At 43.9% G+C, this 18,581-nt stretch overlaps 1 protein-coding gene and 1 long non-coding RNA gene across 5 annotated transcripts in view; one reads left to right on the forward strand and one right to left on the reverse strand.

Moving 5' to 3' along the window:
• FER (FER tyrosine kinase) overlaps positions 1-18,581 on the forward strand; it is a 424,085-nt gene that overhangs the window by 298,866 nt on the left and 106,638 nt on the right. The gene's annotated exons all lie outside the window — the stretch shown is intronic.
• Positions 10,749-18,581, reverse strand: part of LOC117879342 — a 35,053-nt gene continuing 27,220 nt past the window's right edge. Inside the window, exons 2-3 of the long non-coding RNA XR_004646239.1 lie at positions 12,008-12,094; positions 10,749-11,178 (exon numbers count right to left, since the gene is read on the reverse strand). This is a non-coding gene — a long non-coding RNA (uncharacterized LOC117879342). The remainder of the gene's footprint in view (positions 11,179-12,007; positions 12,095-18,581) is intronic.

Below are 18,581 nucleotides of genomic sequence, written 5' to 3' on the forward strand. Positions count from 1 at the left end.
AGATTGCATCCCATTATCCCTGGATTGGTGGTTGGACCCTGGCTCGGTGTTGAAGGAAGTTCCCTTCACGGCCCTGTCCCTGTCACTGACCCTGGTCTCTGATGCTTTGGATCTGGGCTGGGTAGCACATGCAGGGCTGCTGGTTGCAGGACAATCTGACCCTCCATATGATCGTCCGAGAGCTCGGAGTGGTTCGCCTGGCCCGCCAGACTTTCTTGCACCACCTGAAGGGCAAGGTGGTGCAAGTCCTGTGGACAATTCTGCCACGATGTATTGCATCAACAGGCAGGGTGGAGCCAGGTTGTCGGTCCTTTGCCAAGAAGGACTTGTGTGCACCATGCCATTCATCTGGTAGCCGCATACCTGCCCGGGACCAGGAACGTATTAGTAGATCACCTCAGCTGGACCTTCTCGTCTCACCACAAGTGGTCGCTCCATCCAGAGTCAGTCAGTACAATCTTCCAGAGAAGGGGGACTCCCCAGGTGGACCTGTTCACATCCAGGTAGAACAGGAAATTCCATGTGTTCTGTTCAATCCGGGGGATGGACGGTCTCCCTGTCAGCCACGTTTTTCCTTCTGTGGTCAGGGGCTCTGATGTACGCCTTCCCGCCAGTGCTGTTGATTCATAGAGTCCTCATGAAGATCAAATAGGATCAAACGTTATCCTGTAGGCAAGTAGAAAAGGTTCACGTGCTGGGCCTTGGAATGCTGCATCTGGGCCGAGCAGGCCTCACTGCAGGAGATCCTGGATTATCTTCTGCACCTCAAACTCCAAGGATGCGTCTGACAGTTTTGTCCCTGTCATCTCTCGGGGTCACATGGTCGCTATTTCGGCTTTCCGCCCTCCGTTCCAAGGCAGGTCAGTCTTCACGCACGACATGACAGCCCAGTTTTTGAAAGGTCTGTAGCACCTCTACCTGCACATCCAGGATCCCATCCCTCCCTGGGACTGAATATTGTGCTGTCGAGATTCATGGGGCCTTCCTTCGAGTCTCTAGCTTCTTGCTTTTTTCTGCTTCTCTCCTAGAAGGTTTCGTTCCTGGTTGCAATAACGTCGGCCCACAGGGCGTTCGAGATCAGGGCGCTTACTTCAGAACCGCCCTATATGGTATTCTATAAGGATAAAGTGCAGCTGCGCCCACCTCTGGTGTTTCTGCCCAAGGTAGTTTCCCAGTTTCATACTTGCCAGGACATATACTTACCTGTCTTCTTTCCAAAGCCTCATACATCAGACGAGGAATGCAGGCTGCACACCCTGGATGTCAGGAGAGCGCTGGCCTTCTACATAGATAGCACAAAGCTGTTCTGTAAGTTGATGCAGTTGTTGGTGCCAGTGGCAGACAGAATGAAATGTCGCCCAGTGTCTGCTCAAAGGATTTTGTCCTGGATCAGTTCCTGCATCCACTACTGCTGTGAGCTGGCAAACGTGCCTCTGCCAATAATCGTGACGGCACACTCGACTAGGGCACAAGCGTCATCAGTGGCCTTATGGCGCAGTTACCAATCTAAGAGATTTGTAGGGCCGCTAGCTGGTCATCTGTCCACATTGTCTCATCTCATTATGCACTTATCCAGCAAGCTCATGACAACGCTGGCTTTGGCAGAGCAGTGCTGCAAGCTGCACAACAATGGAATCGACATGAGCGAGTACTCAAAGAAGAAAAAACAGTTACGTACCTTTTCATAACTGTTGTTCTTCAAGATGTGTTGCTCATGTCCATTGCATTACCCCCCCTCCAGCCCCTCTGTTTGAGTTGCTGGCAAGAAGGAACTGAGAAGGGGTAGGGCCGGCAGCACCTGATATACTGATACATGAGCACGGCACTGAAGGGGGCACCACAGCTGACCCTAAGGATACCGCTAAGGCAAAAATCGCCGATGACCACACGTGTGGGTGTGTGCACACCTATAATGGAATGGACTGGACATGAGCAACACATCTCGAAGAACAGTAGTTATGAAAAGGTAGATAACCGTTTTTTAATGTTTTTCCATTTTCCTTTTATTTTTAAAGCTGATGAACTGGAATTTAGTTTGAATAGGAAAGGTGGAGCTGATTCATGTGTAACTTCAATTTGCGGTCATTTTACTCATTTTATAGAGAGATGACAACAATGAACATAGCTATTTTTACTTATTATTTAGCTTTTCTTTTTAAATACCTGAGATTACTTTTTGGACTGTAGTTCCTGGGATTGCGTTGGTAATGCTGCTTGTTGCTAAGCTTGGGTTCCTGCAGCCATGGTATAAAGCAGTATATTGCTGCATGTTCCGGGCTTGTAAACTTCATTTGCCTCCAGACCGAAGTATCTCTGGGATTGATTTAGGGTGTGGTCCAATTCTGGGTGGTGTCTACTGAAATTAATGTGGGATGTGTGATTACTGGTCATGTGATCATTGAGAGTGGTTGCAGGCAGTCAGTGGTCATCAGTGAGGGAGTGAGGACCAGTAGACTTAGCTGTAGACATGGCAGTGCTGTAGCTAGTGCAAGAAGCTGTGGCACGGAGCTAGGACTGTATTAAGTATGTGAGGTGAAACACAGACTGGAGTGCTCAGTGGGATGAGAACTGGTGGGTTTAAATGGTGTTTGTAGTTGTCCCACCTATACTGCTGGTTGAGTCACTTTCTTAATTCTAATCCGGTGAGAAAGGTTGAGTTCTTCTTCGGGTGATGTCCCTGTGGGTGCTCCGCTCCAGGTGCTAGTACATCCCTGCGCCTTTTCTGAGCAAGTTTTAATAACAGTGCCCATACGGGTCACACATGCACAGTGCCTGCCACGCAGCATCGTTGGCGATTAATGCACAGTGCCTGCCCACACGACCTGGATCCCTCAGTTCCTTCTCAACTGTACCCGGGCTGAGATGGAGCTCCCAGGAGTCCTGTTAAAAGCCTTCATTTTGCTGCTGTTAGATAGTGTTAGATAGTTAAGATAGCTTAGATACTAACATACCTTTCCAAAATAATAAATAAATAAATAAATACATTCTTTCCTCTCTTTTAGTACAGTTAGGATTAGATATGAGCCTAAAAAGAATAAATCCTGGTGAACCAGGCAAACTATTCACAGTGTACAGGAAAGCAATGCTGGTGTCAGATGGATGCAATGTTTCCATTGCCTAGGGGAAGCACACGTTCCTCAGAAATGTGCCCATTGTAACAAACTGAAAGCCAAGGCACACAGAGATAGACCTGAGGCTGAAACTTATTTTGATGGAAAAATCGTTAAGACCAACCTCCAACCTGGGGCAGGAAATCTCTTCCTGGCACAGATCACCGGTCTCTTCTCCACCAAGATCCCTGAAGTCCAAAAAATCTGCGAGGAAACGAGCGTCCTCTTCGCCTCATAGAGAGCAGACTAGCAGAAAATGGTCTCTGATCAAATCGCTCTCATCGGTGCCGACCGCACTGCAGCTCAGTACTTATGACACTCCAAGAACTTATAACACCGCCCATTCAGTGGCTGCTGCCGGAATCTGGTGCTCCGGTGAGGAGTTGAGTTGCTCTAAGCCTCCCTCTTCCACCACAGCACGGTAGACAACACTGAAGGAGACAGCACTGACAGCTGCTCCGCCAACTATGCCGCTGCCTAATATTGCTAGTGCAATGGCTCTGACACAGACTGCACCAGCATTGGCTCTGCATGCTGCACCCTCGATACAATCGGCACCTCACTCTTCGGTACTGAAATTTATGGCACCGCACTGCTTTCTGCACCAGAAGGACCTATTGGTCTTCTCAACTCCGGAATCCCCTCCTTTGGGCACCGATGGCTCACTGATGCCAGAGGTACCAAAGCAACCATTATCTCTGATAGCCCCCCACTCTCAAGTGATGAGGACGATGAGGTTGCCACCTTTCACCAACAAATTGATGACACCACAATATTTGCTCACCCAATCACTAAAAGATTTCTCAAGAGCATTCAAACCATTTTTCTGGAAGTAAGACCCCCACACAACCATGGGACTTAAACTTGGTCTTAACGGGTCTCACCTGAAAACTATTCGAACCCCTGGCAACCTGTTCCCTACTACACCTATCCATGAAGTTTGCATTTCTAATAGCAATCACATCAGCTTGACGTGTGGGAGAAATAGGGTCTCTCCTGGCAGACCCGCCATACATGATCTTTTTTAAAGATAAAGTTACATTAAGGACCCATCCTAAATTCCTCCCCAAGATACCCTCATCCTTCCATATTAATCAACCAATATATCTTCCAGCATTGTTTTCCAAATCACATGAGAATGCACTTGAAGCTACAGTGTACACCCTAGACGTTAGACGAGCATTAGCATTCTATTTGGAGAGAGCCTAATCATTTAGAGCTTCACCGAAACTACTTGTATCCATCGCAGAATGGTCCAGAGGTGCCGCCATATCTACACAGAGGCTCACCAAATGGATATTTGGATGTATTCACCTATGCTATCAATTAAAGGGTATACAGTCTCCAGTAGACACCAGAATGCACTCTATCAGATCAATATAATCATCAGTAGCATTTCTAAACAATGTCCCCCTCATAGACAAATGTAAAGCTGCCACCTGGGCCTCTGAATACACCTTTGCTAAACATTATACAGTCACACAAGGCCTAGAGGCAGATTCCTGCCTGGGCCGAGCCTTGTTATATTCACTCACCCTACCGACTCTGAAATCCCTCCCATCGTAAGCAGGGCACTGCTCTACAGTCACCTGGAGTGGAGCACCCACAGGGACATCATTTGAAGAAGAAGAGAAGGTTACTCACCTTGTGCAGTACCTGGGGTTCTTTGAGATGTGTCCCCCTTTAGGTGCTCCACTACCCACCCTACTCCCCTCTACTTTGGAGTTCAAATGGCAGACTCTGTGGTAGAGAAGGAACTGAGGGGTACAGGTTGCACATATGCTAGATGAAGCGCCAATGGCGCCTCAAAGCGGGCACCGCGCATGCGTGACCCGGATGGGCACTGCTACTAAAATTCTCTGAGCAAAGGCACAGGGATGCCTGAACACCTGGAGTAGAGTACTCCACAGGGGGGCATATCTTGAAGAACTCAGTTACTGCACAAGGTAAGTAACTTTCTCTTCAGCATATTGTTTCTCAAACCTTGCTGGGGTTGGAAGACAGACTTTAGAAATTTGCTTTTTCTTAGTGCCAGAGAAACTGTTCATAAAGAGGTCTTGTTGACTGTGCAGAATACATTCAATTTTGGAATCTGATTTTTTTTAAATACCTCCAAGTCTCTTCCTTGTAAATACGTCAAAAAATTCTAGTTGCTAATGCAATGATGACCTTGACAATGCTGATTAAAATATTTAATAGCTGTAAAGTAAACAATATTTTGAGATAATTTCCTAAAAAAGATTCTAAAAGGTCTAAAGTTGTGGCTTATTAATGTTTGCATTTGGGGAAATTCTGCAGAACACAGTAGCTTAGTTTTTTAGACATGTCATCTGCCAATGTGGAAAGAGAAGTGTTCTGGCCTTGATTTATTATTCCTAATTGTTTGTACAGTTATGGCTAGCTTTTCTTTTTGTTCAGATGAATATCTTCTTCTTATTATTTACTTTTGACATCTAATTATCTTTAGTAGCTTGTTACAGGATATAGCAGAGTTTTTTCCCCCATATCAATTGTGGAGAACAACAACTCACTTGTAGGAGTAATTTTTGTATTTGTTTTGATCTATACAGATCTTTTCATGGATTATTCTCCCCCCCCCTCCTTTTTTTTAATCTTTCAACTCTTTTTCACATTTATATTTGAGCTTATTCATAATTAGAAACATATTTGACAGTCAATTATGTCTCTTCCACTGCTAATTTTGAATGTTCAGTTTTGAAATCTTTGTTTCATTGATTTGGGGGGGTGGGGTTCCCCCCATTTCTGCATTGTTCTTTTCATCCTTTCTGCTACAGTGAAGTTTTAGTCCCTGTCGTTTATTAGACCCAGCAGGATTGGGGGTTAAAATAGCAGATAATACATTGTCCATTTCAGATGGATAATCCTATTGTTTCTTAACAAGGCTCTTAGGGCAATCATATACAAGGAGTTCCCATTAAAAACTAATCTGAGCTAGAAAATTAATTTTGAGCAATAAGAAGACTCTGATTGTGGCACACACCCTATTTTATCCTGAGCTAATTTTTCATGGAAGGAATATGCCAATTGCTTTGTTGGAGTTCCCAGAAGAGATTTTGAATCCTTGTGTTAAACAAAGCTAACTCAGTTATTGAATTCTTGCTTTCTTGAGCTTCATCCTATTTTACTAATACAAATAACATATATGATTCTTGTTTGCTATTGATTATTGTTTCCTATTGAATAATTTCCTCTTTGGACACTTGTACTTTGGCCACCTTCTCTGACCAGCACAGAAGTTTCTCTTCTATGTCTGTTCTTTTGTCATTCCTCCTATATATTTCATTCTTGGCCTGCATGGATCATTTGTTGGTCTATACTGTACTTCTGTTGTTTGTTTTTACGAAAATTGTAAACTAAACTGCTTTGGTTTTTTTCTTGTTCCTTTTCAAGTAAGTGGACATTTTTTCAAACATGGATAAGTGGCCAACTATACCCGCAGTGATTTTGTTGATTATAAACCAATTTCTAATTTAGTTTTCACAAAGGGGCTGGAGAAAAACATTGCACTGCAAAAATATAGTAGCATTTTATTATTACTTTTATCTTTGTACAGTACCCAAAAGTGTTCGTGATGCTTTACAGAATAAAAGCCACAGTACCTACCAGAAGGGTTTGCAATCTAATTCTAGAGATGTCTCATTAGAGAAATAACCAAAAGGGGAGACAATAAGGGAAAGGGAGGATAAAGATTACAATAATGAGGTAATTATTAGTATTGAAATGTCAGCTGTGACCAGAGTCTGTAACTATCATCTTCTCATTGTATATTTTTCTCACATTTCACACTTACTGTACTACTTTTAAATCTTTGTGCAGCTAGCTTCTATAAGTATTTTCAGTTAGAGTTTTATCAGTTTGTTTGGAAAGTTCCACTGTCAGGCACTGTTTTTGGAGTGGTTTATATCCTGTTTCTCTAAACATATTTAATTTAATTAATATATTCTATTGAATCAATTTTGGATCGTATTGAGATTCTCTAAGTGCTCCAATTTAGCTTATTTAATATTTACATTTTGTATTTAATATTTACATTTTGGCTGGCTCAGTTCTTAGATTTATTATATCTTAGTGCAGTTATGTGGAATATTTGGATCTTTTCAGAGACCGAACATTATCTGATGGCTTTCACCTGTGAATTTATAAATGTCAAAGAATTTCCCCCAAATTAAACACTGATCAAACTGAAATCCCCAAAATGATGGCTACATTTTATACCATCTATAATTTTGCATCTTGATGGGTCCCCCATATGTGTTTGTTTCTTCAGACCCTTGAATTGTGGGGTAACCATGTTGGAACACAATAAAAACATCACTAAATATTATTGTCCTCGTTTTAGGACTGTTACTGGAGTGTGCCCTTTTCTCTCCGAAGTTTATTTGGCCACATTAATTCCTTTTTCAGGAACAGCAAAGCTCAATTCTGAAACTTGTGCCATGGTTTTCTGGACTTCTTTTTAAACTGACCAGATGTTTTCAGCTTATTGAGATTGCAGCAGTTAGGGCCTTCACTGGGACCAAGTCAACCCAGAACACTACTCTTGTCATAAAGACCATATGCAGGCTTCCTGTACTGTCCTTGGTTGATTTTAAACTCATGGTAATCACTTTAGGGGGCTTTGTGTGGACAGACCCTTTATATTTTGGACTTCTTAACCTCCTCGTATGTGCCTTCATCTTCAGTGTGGTGCCTCAAGCAGAAACTTCTTTCTTTCCCATATTCAATTCCAGTTAATTCATTTGTGGCCAGGGCTTTGTCTTCTTGTACATCCTTCAATAGATTGTTAGGAATTCTGAATCTCTCTATTCTAAATCCTCTAGACTGAAGACATCTTTTCATTCTGGTATTTGTTTAATATTTGTAGTGTTACTTGGTATTTTTGTCTTCATTATAAAGTGCTTTGAGTCACTATGTGTGAACAGTGCTATAAATATTTTTACTCTGTTGTATCAGCAATTTAACGAAACTCATGGTTTCCATAAATACTAGCATTAAATTATTTTAAAAAAAAATTCCTTACACATATAATTAAGGTTCCATATGTGAACAAAATGTTTATTTGTTAAATACAAACATAGTAGTTCTTCTTCGAGAGATGTCCCTGTGGGTGCTCCATTCCAGGTGTTGGTGCACCCCTGCGCCTTCACTCAGAGATTTTGACAGCAGTGTTCGTACCGGTCGTGCACACACAGAGCCTGACCCATGTGTTGAGAGTGCTTTAATAATACGTGTCCGCAACCGGTCTCCTCAGTTCCTTCTCTACTGATTGAAACTGCTTCTCATGCAAAAGTCATTAGGACCAGCCTCAGACCCGGGCACTGACTGAGCTGCACACCGCAATGGAAGCAGTGCCAACACATAGACTCATAAACTTTAAGGTCAGAAGGGACCATTTTGATAATCTAGTCTGACCTCCTGCACAACGCAGGCCACAGAATCTCACCCACCCACTCCTGTAACAAACCCCTAACTTATGCCTGAGTTATTGAAGTCCTCAAATCGTGTTCTCACTCTGCCGGCACCGTCATCCTCTGAATTAGCCGGCAGTGAAACAAGGCTCAGGACACCGGTGCAGATGAACCCTCCTGCACAGAACATTCCTCTCACACAGCCCTCATCTCGCAGAGGCGGTGGGGCACCACAATTTACACAGTCAATGGACCTGCTGGTGTCACCTATCTTTCAGTCACCCCTACTTAACACCTACTTCTCTCCGGACACTCATGCAATGTCTGGACAGCTTTCTTCCAGTGATGAGGAATCTGGGCTGCAGGGAGATTTTTCACCCTATCAGGTCTCCCGTTCACAGACCCAATCAATATGGGTCATAAAAAAGCTACTTCGTCCTACTCCCAGGATCCCACCCCATGGTGTGTAAACCCATGGATGGGACCACCCAGGTCCTTTCCACCAGAGTGGCAATATTGGGCTCCATGGCACCTTATACTTGGGACCACATTCGCTATGCCACCACAGCCAGGCGCTAGACCAGCTCAGTACTGCCAGTTGACAAATCTGCCAGTGACTCACGACATCAGGCAGCCCCTTAGAATCATAGAAACATAGAATATCAGGATTGAAAGGGACCTCAAGAGATCATCTAGTCCAACCCCCTGCTCAAAGCAGGACCAATTCCCAACTAAATCATCCCAGCCAGGGCTTTGTCAAGCCTGACCTTAAAAACCTCTAAGGAAGGAGATTACACCACCTCCCTAGGTAACCCATTCCAGTACTTCACCACCCTCCTAGTGAAAAAGTTTTTCCTAATATCCAACCTAAACCTCCCCCACTGCAACTTGAGACCATTACTCCTTGTTCTGTCATCTAGTACCACTGAGAACAGTCTAAATCCATCTTCTTTGGAACCCCCTTTCAGGTAGTTGAAAGCAGCTATCAAATCCCCCCTCATCCTTCTCTTCTGCAGACTAAACAATCCCAGTTCCCTCAGCCTCTCCTCATAAGTCATGTGCTCCAGCCCCCTAATCATTTTTGTTGCCCTCCACTGGACTCTTTCCAATTTTTCCACATCCTTCTTGTAGTGTGGGGCCCAAAACTGGACACAGTACTCCAGATGAGGCCTCACCAATGTCAAATAGAGGGGAATGATCAAGCCCCTCGATCTGCTGGCAGTGGCCCTACTTATACAGCCCAAAATGCCATTAGCCTTCTTGGCAACAAGAGCACACTGTGGACTCATATCCAGCTTATCGTCCACTGTAACCCCTAGGTCCTTTTCTGCAGAACTGCTTCCTAGCCATTCGGTCCCTAATCTCTAACAGTGAATGGGATTCTTCCGTCCTAAGTGCAGGACTCTGCACTTGTCCTCATTGAACCCCATCAGGTTTCTTTTGGCCCAATCCTCTAATTTGTCTAGGTCTTTCTGTATCCTATCCCTACCCTCCAGCGTATCTACCACTCCTCCCAGTTTAGTGTCATCTGCAAACTTGCTGAGAGTGCAGTCCACACCATCCTCCAGATCATTAATGAAGATATTGAATAAAACCGGCCCCAGGACCAATCCTTGGGCACTCCACTTGATAGCGGCTGCCAACTAGACATGGAGCCATTGATCACTACCCGTTGAGCCCGACGATCTAGCCAGCTATCTATCCATCTTATAGTCCATTCATCCAGCCCATACTTCTTTAACTTGCTGGCAAAAATACTGTGGTACTTCACAACTGCAGGATCAATCAGAATCTACCTCCTCCAACCCCGTAGACCCAATTGTTACACCTGATGAAGGATTACTCCCTCCTCCCCTGACATCTTCAGCTGATTTTTCAAAATTTCAGGACCTCTTTAAAAGAGTTGCCAATGAGATAAGGATTAACCTACAGGAAGTTCCTGAACAAGAACATGGGCGAACCGACATCCTGCAGCCCTCTACTTCTTCCAGGATTGCATTACCTATTAACGCAGCCCTCATGGAACCTGCCAAAGCCATTTGGCAAACACCTGCTGCAAGCCTATCTACCTGCAAGCGAGCAGATCGGAAGTACTTTATTCCTTCCAAGGGCTTTGAGTGCCTTTTCACTCATCCAGTGCCAAACTCGCTGGTAGTAGATGCAGTCAACCAAAAGAACAAACAACAGTTTCCCCGCTACACCACATCCAACAAGGACAATAAGCAATTAGATCTGCTCGGATGCAAGATATACGCGTCTTCCATGTTATGATTTTGCATCGTTAATTATACAGCCATTCTGGCAAAATATGGCCACAAGAATTATAGTAAACTCATGGACTTTATTGATGACATTCTAGAGGGAAAAAAACAACAATTTACAGCCGTAGTTTCTGAGGGACAAATCATCTCCTGTACAGCTCTTCAAGCTGCCCTCAATGCGGCCAATACTGCAGCAAGATCTACTGCCACAGCAGTTGTGATGCGCCAAGGTTCATGGCTCTCGTCCTCTTCCTTTCTTCGGAGGTCCAAATGATCTCCCCTTCAATGGCGACAAACTTTTTGCCTCCACGACGAATGATGTACTTCATTCCATGAAGGACTCAAGGGCAACTCTCCGGTCTCTAGGAATTCAAACCCCTACAACCAGAAGGAGACAATATAGATACCAACCGTACCAGCGTCCATGCTACCCCACATACATCCATCAATCCCATAGATCACATGAGCAAGAACAGCAAAGCCAAAGACCTGGGTACCAACGCCATCGGCCCAACTTCTCAGCAGCATCTCAACCCCCTCTGACTAATAAGCAAATTTGAAGCCTTGGTCGAGGGTATAGAAAACAACATTGCCACTTCTGCGCTTACACCGCCTGCCCCTATTTTGGACACCACCTACTCCCATTCGCCCATCGATGGCAGAACATTACCACCGACAAGAGGGCGATAGAGGTCGTCACAATTGGCTATTCCATCTCTTTCCTCTCCTTGCCTCCCACCCATCCACCCTCCCCATCCCTCTTCAGGGACCCCTCTCACGAGCAACTGCTCTTCCAAGAAGTACATCATCTCCTTCAATTGAAAGCAGTGGAAGTCGTGCCCGAACAACACAGAGGAAAAGGTTTCCACTCCTTTTACTTTTTAATAAAAGAAAACGGGGATGGCAACTGATTCTCAACCTCGGGCAGCTCAAGAAATTCATCAAAAACACAAAAGTTCAAAATGGTTACCCTCACCACCATAATCCCAGCACTGGAGCAGGGCGATTGGTTTTCAGCCCTTGACCTACTGGACGCCTACTTTCATGTGACTATACATCCGTCCCACAGACATTTTCTTAGTTTTATGCTCGGTTCAATACATTTTCAATATAGGGTGCTGTCCTTCGTGCCCTCCGTGTTTTTTCCAAACTCCTAGCTGTAGTCACTGCCTACCTCAGGAAATGGAGGGGTATAATATTTCCTTACCTCACCGACTGTCTCCTCAAAGCCTCAACGCTCGATGAAGCTCTTTGATCCACACAGCTGACCGTCGCCTGCTTCCTGTCCCTCGGCCTGCAAATAAACAAAACAAATCCACCTTATCTCCTACCCAACAACTGGAGTTCATAGGAGCACACCTCAATTCCCGGAAGGGAATAGCATCTCTCCCAACCATTTCAACACCATAAAACTTCTCTTCACAAAACTTCATAACAGTCCCCATGTCACTGCTCGGGACTGCCTACAACTTTTAGGTTACATGGCCTCGTGTACTTTTGCCTGTACATGAGGTGCTTCCAAGTTTGGTTGGTCACAGTTTACAGACCGAACGTACACAGTCTAAACAAACCTCTATCCATACTCTTCAGAGTCAAGGACTCCCTCCTATGGTGGACAGTTCCCTCCAACCTCTGCTCAGGATGTTCCATCCATTATAATGACTATCGATGCATCCCTCACAGGATGGGGAGCACACATGCCCCATCATACAGCCCAGAGGCTAGGATCTTCCACCGAAATCTCCCTACACATAAACATCCTAGAACTTCAAGCCATACGTAATGCCTGCTGTCACTTCCTCACATTCATTCAGAACCAACATGTTCGAATAATGACAGACAACATTGCCTGCATGTTCTATGTTAACAGACAGGGAGAAGCTAGATCTCACTCGCTTTGCCCAGAAGCTATGAAGCTCTGGAATTCATGCCTCGCGCACAACATCCACATGTTAGCGACCTATGTACCCGGGGCTCTGAATACCACCGCGGACGAACTAAGCAGACAATTTCCTTGAGATAATGAATGGGAGATAAACAAGACGGGCATACGCAACATAGTCCGCATTTGGGGCTACCTAACACTGGACCTCTTCGCGGCTGCAAAGAACAAGAAATGTCCCGAATTTTGCTTCAGAGCAGGACTGGGCAAACATTCCCTAGGAAATGCGTTCATGATCTCATGGGATTAAGACTTACTGTATGCATTTCCCCCGTTACCGCTTCTCCACAGGGTCCTGACAAAGATATGAACAGATTGTGCCACGGTAATTCTGATTTGCCCCGTTGTGGCCCAGACAACTATAGTATCCATTCCTCACCAGAATGTCAATTCGCCCACCAATTTCATTGCCTCTCACTCCAAACCTCCTATTACAGCAACATGGCCGATTTCTCCACACCAACCTATCCATGCTTCATCTCAAAGCTTGGGTCCTACATAGTTCTCACAAAGTGAACTAGTATGCTCTGAACAGGTTCAAAGAGTACTCTTACATAGCAGAACACAGACTACTCGCACTACCTGTCTCCGAAAGAGGAAGCGATTCACACAATGGTTCTCAATCAAACAAATTCCTCCCACTTCCGCACCTTTTCCGTTAATACTTGACTACCTATTAGACCTTAAACAATCTGGCCTTTCTTTCAGCTCCATCAAAGTCCATTTAGCTGCTATTACAACTTTTCACCACAAGATCGACAGTACCTCTGTTTTGCCCATCCAATCACCGAGCGTTTTCTCAAAGGGCTCCAATCCCCATACCCAGATATTAAACCCCCTACCCCTCCATGGGACTTTCACTTAGTATTAACCTGCTTGACTCAACAATCTTTTGAGCCACTAGCCACATGCTCTCTCTTACACCTCTCCATGAAAACAGCATTGCTAGTGGCAATCCCCTCCGCCAGACACGCAGGAGAAATAGCAGCTCTCATGGCGGACCCACCCTACACAATATTTTCTAAGGACAAAGTTACCCTCCAACTACACCCCAAATTTCTTCCAAAAGTGCATTCGTCTTTTCACATCAACGAACCTATACACCTATCACCCTTCTTTCCCAAACCGCTAGCAAACTCCTTTGAATCCTCAATGATTGCATTGGATGTACACAGGGCTCTGTCCTTTTATTTGGATAGAACCAAGCCTTTTAGGAACTCTTCCAGACTCTTTTTTTGTCTCCATTGCAGAGCGATCCAAAGGGACACCTATTTCTACCCAGAGACTTTCCAATTGTATCCGACTATGCTATCAACTAAAGGATGCAACTCCTCCAGTCTGCATCAGAACTCACTCAACTAGATCTGTACTTACCTCCATGGGTTTTCTACGCAAAGTTCCTCTGGCTGACATTTGTAAAGCGGCCACTTGGACTTCTGAACACACATTTGTTAAGCATTATGCCCTTACTCAAGGCCCTCTTACTGATACATGGTTGGGCAGAGCCGTATTATCCACTGTATTCCTACCGGATCCGAAGTCCCTAGCTCCTTGAGATACACTGCTTTTAAGTCACCTGAAGTGGCGCACCCACAGGGACATCTCTCAAAGAAGAAGAGGAGGTTACTCACATGTGCAGTAACTGACGTTCTTCAAGATGAGTGTCCCTGTGGGTGCTCCACTATTCACCCTCCTTCCCTCTACTTCGAAGTTGGGGTAGCCTATGTTGTAGAGAAGGAACTGAGGAGACCGGTCATCCACGGGTACTATAAAAGCACTCTCAATGCGTGGGGCAGGCTCTGTGCATGGGTGACCGGTGTGAGTACTGCTTTCAAAATCTCTGAGCGAAGGCACAGGAGCTCACCAACACCTGGAGTTTAGCACCCACAGGGACACTCATCTTGAAGAACATCAGTTACTGCAGAGGTCAGTAACCTCCTCTTACTATTCTTATTACTTTTTCTTGAAGATGATTTACAGCCTGTGCTATGACTAGAAAGATGCTGTTGCAGTAGCGGAAAGAGGAAAGGCTACCTTTACTGATGGAATGGTTATCAAACTGCTCTCTGTCAGCACCTGCTTTCCATCAGCCAGAAAATATTAGATGAAATATAGATAAACCTAGCATCCATTTCATTCTCTTTATTTTAAAATGTCTAATAATATTTGAGCTCTATCTCTAGGTCATTAGGATTTAGTTTTATTGGCACAGCAGCTCTTTTTTATTTGTAGAATGTTCTTTGTTGTATACTTTTTCTGTGAATTTGTTGTATCCTGCTTTATTTGACAGGTCCTGATTTCAAGACAAAGAATGACAAAAGTTAGACCTCGTCTACACTACAGGTTACTTTGATATAATTTACATTTCTCAGGGGTGTGAATAATCAATACCTCCGAGCAGTGTAAGTTATACTGACCTAAGCGCTGGTGTAGACAGCGCTACGTCGGTGGGATAGCTTCTCCCATAGACATAGCTATCACCTGTCATGGAGGCAGGAGTTATTAAACTGATGGGAGAGTTCTTTCCCGTCAGCTTAGACTGTCTCCATCACAAATGCTACTGCAGCACAGTTGCGCAACTATATATGCTGTAGTGTAGACAGAGCCTTAGAGATGGAAAAGACCTATTTGGCCATCTAATCCACCCTATGCCAATGCAGGATTGTTCTCTGCTGTACATGTACTAGTGCATTATCCAGTTTAGCTTTAAGTGTGCCCAAATGATGGGGCTTCTTCCACTTTACTTGGGAGAGTATTTCATAGTCTAATAGAACTCACTGGCAGGACGTTTTTTGCAAATATTTATCACACATTTTTCATTTTTAGTTTCATCCCATTTTTCCTATTTGTAGTGCACCCTCTTGAACCATTTTTGTGTTTTGACTCTTATTCCACAGAGTTGATCAAACCCTTAGTGTTCAGTCAGTAGGTATTCTGTTCTTTTCATCTTTCATTAGAGCTTAAAATGCAGTATCCAGAACTTTGCAAAGACAGACCCTTAGAATATGTCTACACTGCAATAAAACACCCGTGACTGGCCCAGATCAGCTGACTTGTGCTTCCAGGGCTCAGGCTGCAGGGCTGTTGAGGCTTAGGGCTGGTCTACACTGGGGAGGGGGGATCGATCCAAGATACGCAACTTCAGCTATGCAAATAGCGTAGCTGAAGTTGAAGTATCTTGGATTGAATTACCTGGGGTCCACATGGCACGGGATCAATGGCCGCAGCTCCCCCGTCGACTGCGCTATCGCCGCTCGCTCTGGTAGAGTTCTGGAGACGACAGTGAGCACGTTCGGGGATCGATATATCGCGTCTTAACGAGACGCAATATATCGATCCCGGATAAATCGATTGCTACCCGCCGATACGGCGGGTAGTGAAGACGTACCCTTGAGCTGGATACCAGGCTTTGGATCCCATCCTCCTTGCGGGGTCCCTGAGCCTGGATGTCTACATTGCACTTTTATAGCCTGGCAGGACAACTTCTGCAAGCCTAGGCAGTGTTCCCTACATGGGCCAGTGTTTTATTGCACTGTGCCCTACACTTGGGGGCCATGGGTCAGATGAGCATAGTTTAGCAAAACTCCGTTGCTGCTCTAAACCAGTGGTTCTCAACCTTTTTTCATTTGAGGACACCTGAAAAATTTAGAATGGTGGTGTGGATCCCTTTGGAAATTTCAAATAAAGGTCCAGACCCCTTTAGAAATCTATTGTATGTATATATAGTTGAAATCTGTTCAGACAGTTTTCATTCTAAGTCTTATACATAATCCATGGACCCCCCCAGAGGTCTGCAGACCACAGGTTGAGAACCACTGGTCCAAACTACACCATACCAGCCCTTGGACAGCCCTGGAATGGAGAACCACAATCTGCTGTGGGTCTCCCCTTCTCCCCTGGTTGTGCCCAGCCAGTACTGCATGCACTTGAGGATTGAGCTTGTAACCTTTATGCAGCTATAATCATGTAGTTATATATCATGTAAAACCGAACTGATTTCACATCAGCATTTTATTCCAGTATATGATGACTAGGCTGTTGATTAATCGCAGATAATTCACAAGGGTAACTCAAAAAAATTAATCACGATTAAAAAAATTAGTTGTGATTAATCGCGGTTTTAATCGCACTGTTAAACAATAAAATACCAATTGAAATTTATTAAATATTTTGGGATGTTTTTCTACGTTTTCAAATATATTAATTTCAATTACAGCACAGAATACAAAGTGTACAGTGTTCACTTTATATTATTTTTTTACAAATGTTTGCACTGTAAAAATGATAAACAAAAGAAATAATATTTTTCAATTCACCTCATATGAGTACTGTAGTGCAATCTCTTTATCATGAAAGTGCAACTTACAAATGTAGATTTTTTTGTTACGTAACTGCACTCAAAAACGAAACAATGTAAAACTTTAGAGTCTACAAGTCCACTCAGTCCTACTTCTTGTTCAGCCAGGCACTAAGACAAACAAGTTGGTTTACATTTACAGGAGATAAAGCTGCCCACTTCTTATTTACAATGTCACCTGAAAGTGAGAGCAGGCGTTCGCATGGCACTTTTGTAGCTGGCATTGCAAGGTATTTACGTGCCAGATATGCTAAACATTCGTATGCCTCTTCATGCTTCGGCTACAATTCCAAAGAACATGGCTTCCATGCTGATGACGCTTGTTAAAAAAAAAATAATGAGTTGATTGAATTTATGACTCAATTCCTTGGGGGACAATTGTTTGTCTCCTGCTCTGTTTTACCCACACTCTGCCATATATTTCATGTTATAGAAATCTCAGATGATGGCCCAAAACATGTTGTTTGTTTTAAGAACACTTTCACTGCAGATTTGACAAAATGCAAAGAAGGTACCAATGTAGATTTCTAAAGATAGCTACAGCACTTGACCCAAGGTTTAAGAATCTGAAGTGCCTTCCAAAATCTGAGAGGGATGAGGTGTGGAGCATGGTTTCAGAAGTCCTAAAAGAGCAACACTCCAATGCAGAAACTACAGAACCTGAACCAGTAAAAAAGAAAATCCACCTGCTGCTGGTGGCATCTGACTGAGAGGAAGAAAATGAATATGTGTTGGTCCACACTGCTTTGTATTGTTATTGAGCAGAACCCGTCATCAGCATGGTCGCATGTTCTCTGGAATGGTTGAAGCATGAAGGGACATATGAATCTTTAGTGCATCGGCACATAAATATCTTGTGATGCCGGCTACAACAGTGCCATGCGAATGCCTGTACTCCCTTTCAGGTGACATTGTAAACAAGAAATGGGCAGCATTAACTCCTGCAAATGTAAACAAACTTGTTTGTCTTAGTGATTGGCTGAACAAGAAGTAGGACTGAATGTACCTGTAGGCGCTAAAGTTTTACATTGTTTTGTTTTTGAGTGCAGCTCTGTAACAAAAAAAAAATATCTACATTTGTAAGTTGCACTTTCATGATAGAGAGATTGCACTACAGTAATTGTATCAGGTAAATTAAAAATACTATTTCTTTTGCTTTTTACAGTGAAAATATTTGTAATAAAAAATTTTTAACTTGAGCAGGGTACTATTTGTATTCTGTGTTGTAATTGAAATCAGTATATTTGAAAACATAGAAAACAACCAAAATATTTAAATAAATGGTATTCTGTTATTGTTAAAGAGCGAGATTAATTATGCGATTAATTTTTTAAATCAATTGACAGCCCTAGTGATGACACAGGGCCGGTGCAACCACTAGGCGAACTAGGCGGTTGCGGGCGCCAAAAAGCAGTGCCCTGGCTTGGCAGGGAGGAGCCACCTTCTGGAGGCACCGGAGAGCCAGAGTGTCGCTTACAGGGG

The sequence above is a fragment of the Trachemys scripta genome, chromosome 6, assembly GCF_013100865.1.
Source record: "Trachemys scripta elegans isolate TJP31775 chromosome 6, CAS_Tse_1.0, whole genome shotgun sequence".
In the NCBI taxonomy this organism is placed as follows: Eukaryota; Metazoa; Chordata; order Testudines; family Emydidae; genus Trachemys; species Trachemys scripta.